At 53.6% G+C, this 6,119-nt stretch overlaps 1 non-coding gene across 1 annotated transcript; it reads right to left on the bottom strand.

Moving 5' to 3' along the window:
- Nucleotides 1–350: 350 nt before the first annotated feature.
- TRNAS-AGA lies at nucleotides 351–432 on the bottom strand. The gene has a single exon. It is a non-coding gene; the product is annotated as a tRNA-Ser (tRNA).
- Between the last annotated feature and the right edge of the window lie 5,687 nt (nucleotides 433–6,119).

Raw genomic sequence — 6,119 nt, 5'->3', positions numbered from 1 at the left:
GGTCAGTGCCAGCATTGAAATACCCAGAGGGATCGAAGGGCTGGTGTATGCTGGGCACTGAACTGGCAGAGCGACGTCTCTCAAGGTGTGAACCCCCCCACCCCCGAAACCCATAGAGTTAAGGTGACCTAAGCCCTGGTTAGATAGTGCTAAAGAAAAGGAAGAATTGTTCTGTCCATGTAGCTATTACAGGGACGGGAAACCCCTCCAGTCACTGTCTACTCCAAAGTGCTATAGCAGTGCCACAGCAGCGTTTTAAGCGTAGACAGAGTGAAACTAGATTTATCTCCAGTTCGCACTGTGGATGCTCAGGCACTAAGACTATAATAATAACAACAGCACAGTGCTTGCGTAGTTGGCAGGATTTGAACCTGCGCAGGGAGACCCCAATGGATTTCTAGCCCATCGCCTTAACCACTCAGCCACAACTACTTGATATAGGCCATTTTCGCTACATGATGATTCTGTTCTCACTGAATTGTCACTTCAAATTGTTTGCTCAGACCAGCTTCCCCAGCACGCTCACTGCTGCTCATCAGTGTAAGTGTGTCCTTGGCTGAACAGCGAGAATTCCTGCCCATTTCCCTTCTGGTTGGAGCAGGATGAGAGTGTGTTTGTGTGAACGACATTGCTGTGGATTGTTGTTCATTCCCCACTCTGACAATTCAGACAGTCCCTTTCCTAGTCAAATCTCCAGCACATCGTTCCAATAGCCAGGGGCAGGATTTCTCTGGAGCACTGAAATATTTCAGGGGGCTGGTGCATGAAGTCAGCCTTGCATTCCACCCTTGATGTTTCATGGACTAACAGCAGCAGCAGAAAGAAAGAGCTGAGCCAGGGATGCAGGTGGACACGTCCCCTCTGTCTGACCATCACCATTGCAGGAGAGAAGGGTTCACTGGAATCGAATGCCCTGGCTCAGACAAGAGACACAGGAAGATTTTGCTGTTCATGGATCTGTGCAAAGGAAATTGTGTCTCTGTGTGAAACTGAGGTTGGAAATGAAACGTCCACATGGTGGCCCAATACTCTAGGGAATGTGGGTGAAGGACTCGGGCTGAGAAATGATTTAACAGGGGTTTGTTTCAATTTATTGCCCTGATTAAAATCTATGGTTAAAAGGCAGCCACTGTTGTTAGTACTTGTACCTGTGTAGGGACACCCCAGTGGGTGCAAGTCCATTGCCTTCACCAGGGGCAGTCGATTATTTTAGCAAAGTAAAAATTTCTTGGTCAAGGCCCAGACTCCAGAGAAAACAATACACTGCTGATAAGAAGAAGTACATCAAAAGATTTTGCAGCCACCTCCTTTCCCTTTAGCCTTGTAGTTGACCAAGGGCAAAGCTGAACATCTCCTCAGACACCAGGGAGTGTTTATGTCCATCCCTGCGAGCTACACAGGGGGGTTGATGTTGCTGTTTCAATCCTCCGGCTCTGCCGGGATCGGGAACAATTCAGGCTGTCACTGAACTGAAGGAGGAAGATCAGTTTTTGACAGGAGAGGACGCCTCCTCTTAAAGGTGTTTGTCTGGCTGGCAGTCCTGGTCCCCAGGTCTCGCCCGTGGGGCTCCAGCAGTTTTGGGACCGGGTCACTCCCTTGGCCCCACCTGCTGCCCCCAGGCGCTCCCCCCTCAGGGGCCCTGTCAGTGCAGCGGAGCTGAGCAGCATCTGCCTGCTCGCTCCAGTGGCTGCCGGCCCCTCCGCATGGCAGGGCAGGGTGGGGCTGGGCCTCCATGCGCTGCCCCCACCCCGAGCCCCTGCAGCCAATGAGATGATAAAGGGGCAGTGTCTGGGGGCAGCAGCACATGGAGGCCCCTCAGCCCGCCCTGCCTTAGAGCCCCAGGTAGCGCTGCATCCTGACCCCCTCCCAGAGCCTGCACCCTCACCCCCTCCCCACATACCCCTTCCCACTCCCAAACTCCTTTCCAGAGCCTTCCCCCCCCTCCCACACCTCCCTGGCCCCCAAACTCCCTCCCACAGCCTGCACCCCCTCCCCCTTCCCACACCCCCTCCCACCTGCCCCCAATCTCCTGCCCAGAGCCTGCAACCCCACCCCTCCTCCTGTTCCCGCGACCCCCTGCCCCAGCCCAGAGCCTGCACCCTGCACCCAAACTCCATCCCAGAGCCTGCACCCCTCCTGCACCCCAATCCCCAGCCCCAACCCAGGGCCTGCACCCTAGACCTCCTCCCCCCTCCCAAACTCCCTTCCAGAGCCTTAGGCAAGTGGAGGGTGGAGTTTTGGGGGGCGGGGTCTGGGCAGTATGAGTGACATTATTGGCCCACTGGGAGGACTGGAGGACTGGCACTGCCCCTAAGGTAAATTGAGGTTGAGACCCTGCTTTAAGGGATTGGAGCAACGCTGGAGAGACTGACGGGCAGGGAGCTGGGGAGCTGTGTGTGCCCCAAGGAGAGTTGTTGTTGTGCTCTGGTGACACAGAGCGGGGGTGGGGAGTGTGTAAGCTGTGGTGTTTGTATAGAGAGAAAGTTTACTAACCCCCAGGTTAAAAACTGTTTCTGCTCTGGGTTATACATGACACTCTCTGTTGCGAGTATAGATCAGTGGGTGAATGTTTCCCTGCAGGGTAATGGGTTTCTAGTTCCAATCCAAGTGATTCCCTTTAAAAACCTTTTTGAATGAAAATCGATTTCCAGACCCATCTCCAGTATGTTCAGGAGTTCGCTGGGGGCGGGGGGGGGGGGCTTGAAATGAATTTAAACACTCAGCATTTTCCTGTGCAAATGAATAAAGACCTAGCAGAGCTGCCCAGCAGCTGAAATCAGTCCCAGTCCTCGGCGTCTCTAAGAGGGACACTCGGTAGCTGAGGCACGTGGGACACCTCTGGGGTGAGGACAGGTGAAAAAATGCTGGATTCAATGAAAGCTGAGCCCATAGGAGGGGAAGGTGAATGGCAGCACCACACAGGGTCATAACACTCAGACACGGGGCTTCACTGTCACTGCGCCTGTGTTTTCCATCATTTATATCCTAAGGAACACACCCTCCCCCTTCCCCACATTGTCACACAGAACCTTCTCCCCTTGAGCCCCATCCCACCCCTACCGCTACCCCTACCCCTCTCTCCCCCCCACACGCCATGGGACACAGCCTCTCGGTGACTCACCCAGATGGGGGCTTGTCTCTGCATCTCCCCAGCAGGGCAGCAGAGAGCCGAAAGGGCCACAGGAGACCAATGGAGCTAGGCAGGGATAGAAAAGACTTCCCCTCCCTTCCCAAGAGTCCCGTTAATCTCACCCATGGGACGTTCCAGCACCGGGTGGGCTCAAAGCACCAACCTTCCCCTGAGCCACGGAAGGGGGAACCAGCTCTATCACATGGAAGGAGGCTCCCCACCTCTGCTGCTGCCATCCTGCAGCCTTTAATATGGATTTGTTTTAGCTAATGCAACCCCCTCACCCACCCCTCTAATCCATCCATGAGACATAGAGACAAGCTCTTGACAGCAGAGTCCAAGGGTGCAATGGGTTAGTGCCCAGTACTTACAGAGCAGTGCTGAGTGGAGTCATGCTGAGGTTGTGAGTTCAAACCTCACCTACAGTACTAGTTTCCTTTAAGCAAATGGCTTCTGCCAATCATTTTGCCCTGCAGAAAATACAATTGCAGCTCAGAAGACACCGAGGTCCCCTTGCTTTACAGAGAGCAGGGCAGATTCCACAGATCTACCAGGCTCTGCTCTCCACCGGCCCCTCCACCAGGAGGGGTCAGGCAGAGCCCAGAGCACTGCCCCAGAATACCCCTCAGTCTTTGCTCCCCAAACCACCTGTGTGCTCACCCTCTTCACTGTGAGACTCAAACCCTGCCGGGCTTTCTGTATGTTGCGGGGGTTTTTTTGTTTGTCGTGTTGATGTGCATGTGGGTCCTGTGTGATTTTGTGGATGCCATATAGTTTTGTGTGTGAGTTTGACTTTTGCATGCAGATTGTTTTTTGCTAAGTATTCTTTTGGTATGTGGTTTTTGTGCTTTCTTGTTGTGGGCTTTTGCTGTATTTTTTGGTGTGGATTTGTTCTATGTTTTGTGTGGCTTTCCCTTATGTGTATATGGCTCTGTGTGCTGGTTGGGTTTGGGTTTTGTTTATGTCTGTGTGGGCCTGTGCAGTCTGTGATGTTCTCTTTCTCTCTATTTGTCTCTCTGTTTGTATATTTCATGTGTAAATTCACTGGAACTTTTCAAAATCTCCACAGCTTTGCCAATTTTCACCAGGAATTTTACTCATTAACAAATTCTCACTTGTTCCCTACCAGTTGGTGGCCATTGCCCCAGGGGCATGTCAGTCTCAGGGTCCTGCTTTGAGCAGGGCGTTGGACTAGATACCTCCTGAGGTCCCTTTCAACCCTGGTATTCTATGATAGGGTCACCAAAGTTCAGAGAAACTAGCACAAGCTGGTCCCATGGTGTAATGGTTGGCATGCTGAAATCTGAGTTCAAAGCTCAGTGGGACCTTGTGGTAAATCCCTGGAGATCCAAGTGCTTTCCTGTCTCCAGCTGCATAAGAATGAGTTGTTTACCTTGTGCTGAGTGACTCATACCCACTGGAGCCTGGTCTCTGGTTGGAATGGGGTCTAGAAGTGGCTATGGTTTGACTGGGTGTTTGGGATTTCTGATGCCCACAAGTTTGGCCCTTGTGCTTTCTACCACACTTTTCCTCTTGCCCACATGGCGCTTGAAGAAAGGAGTGTCAGGGCCAGGTTTCATAGTCAGGGAAAGGCAGGAGGGAGGCAGAGTCCCAGGCTGGAGCCCAGCACCTCTCCTCCTCTGGGCACCTGGAGCAGAGGTGGCTGGTGCTGACAGCTCCAAGGGAAGGCTTAAAAGCCACAGAGCAACCAAGGGCAGGGCAAGAGGAGGGGAGAACCATGCCTATGCGTGGCCAGCAGACAGCCACAGAGACACCCGGACAGCCTGATCCCTGCTCCCTGGCATGTCAAACCCCCACTGAAAACCACCCACAGCCAGTTGCTGATGCTCTGTGGCCAACATCAGAAGATGGTAGGAAAGCAGGGCCAACCCCCCTGGTGGGGCCTCTTACCGTTCCCACTCAAGGTGCTCACTTTGGCCGTGGGGCAGGAGATTTTACCCCAAGAGGCTTTTCCCCAGCTGGCGAGAAGCAGAGAAACACCCAGGCTCCCAAGGTGCTATGTAGCAACCCCCCTCCAGCACAGGGACAGGCGCACACTTGGAAGAGGGAAACTGCTCCACACGCTAGCCCGGGCAGACGCCCATTTTCTTTGGCAAGTCAGGAAGGGCAAAGGCGAGACTGGAAGCACCTGGGGCTCATGCCCCAGCCTTTGTGACACCCAACCCCCAACTCCCTCCTGGGGCTCTAGCTGAAGCCAGAGCATTGGCCTGAGCGGCCAAGAAAAGGTTCCAGCCCTGAAGGGAGCAGGACTTTCAGCACAAAGGTAAAATCGCACAAGCACAACCACGAAGGGACTTGAACCCTCAATCGCCTGATCAGAAAGTCAGACACCTTATCCATTAGGCCACAGGAACAAAACTTTTCCAAGCACTTATTTGGAACAGGCAGACACTGTGTTTCTCAGGTCCTCTACTGAGTGAGGCCGAGACTCTCTGGGCACAAGAAGTCGAGTCCCCAGCGAGATGTGAGACAATTCTCTGCAGCCAGGTGAAGGACTTTGGCAGGGAGGCTCAGGCATGAGGGATTGGGGTGCAGCGGACAGACCGGCTGTCTAGGTGCTTAGATTTGGTCTCACTGAGGAGAAGGAGGAATCCTGCTGACAGGCAGTGGCTGTGGAGAAAAAGAGGGATCTCCAGGCTGCTCCGCTCTCCTTCTTCTAGCTCCTCATCTGGCTGAGCTGCTCCACCGGCCTGGACAAGTCCTCTGCATGCTCAGCAAATAGCCCAAGAGCCATTTCTGCCCAAACCTGTGCTGGGGGGTGAGCGTCTGTCTTCCCTGTCCCATCTGCGCTAGAGCAGACCACTAGATCGAGAGAGACAGTCAACAACTATTAAGGCTCAGATTATATAAAGGGGGTCACAGAATCTGTGACTTTCAGAGATCTCAGTGACATTTTCCACCTCAGCCCTGGGGCAGCAAGACTGGAGCTGTCGGCTGGTGGGGGCCCCACAGCTATCAGCCACCAGTG

This window comes from Mauremys reevesii, unplaced genomic scaffold, assembly GCF_016161935.1.
Source record: "Mauremys reevesii isolate NIE-2019 unplaced genomic scaffold, ASM1616193v1 Contig26, whole genome shotgun sequence".
Taxonomy (NCBI): domain Eukaryota; kingdom Metazoa; phylum Chordata; order Testudines; family Geoemydidae; genus Mauremys; species Mauremys reevesii.
This window is presented reverse-complemented; position numbering and strand designations above follow the sequence as displayed.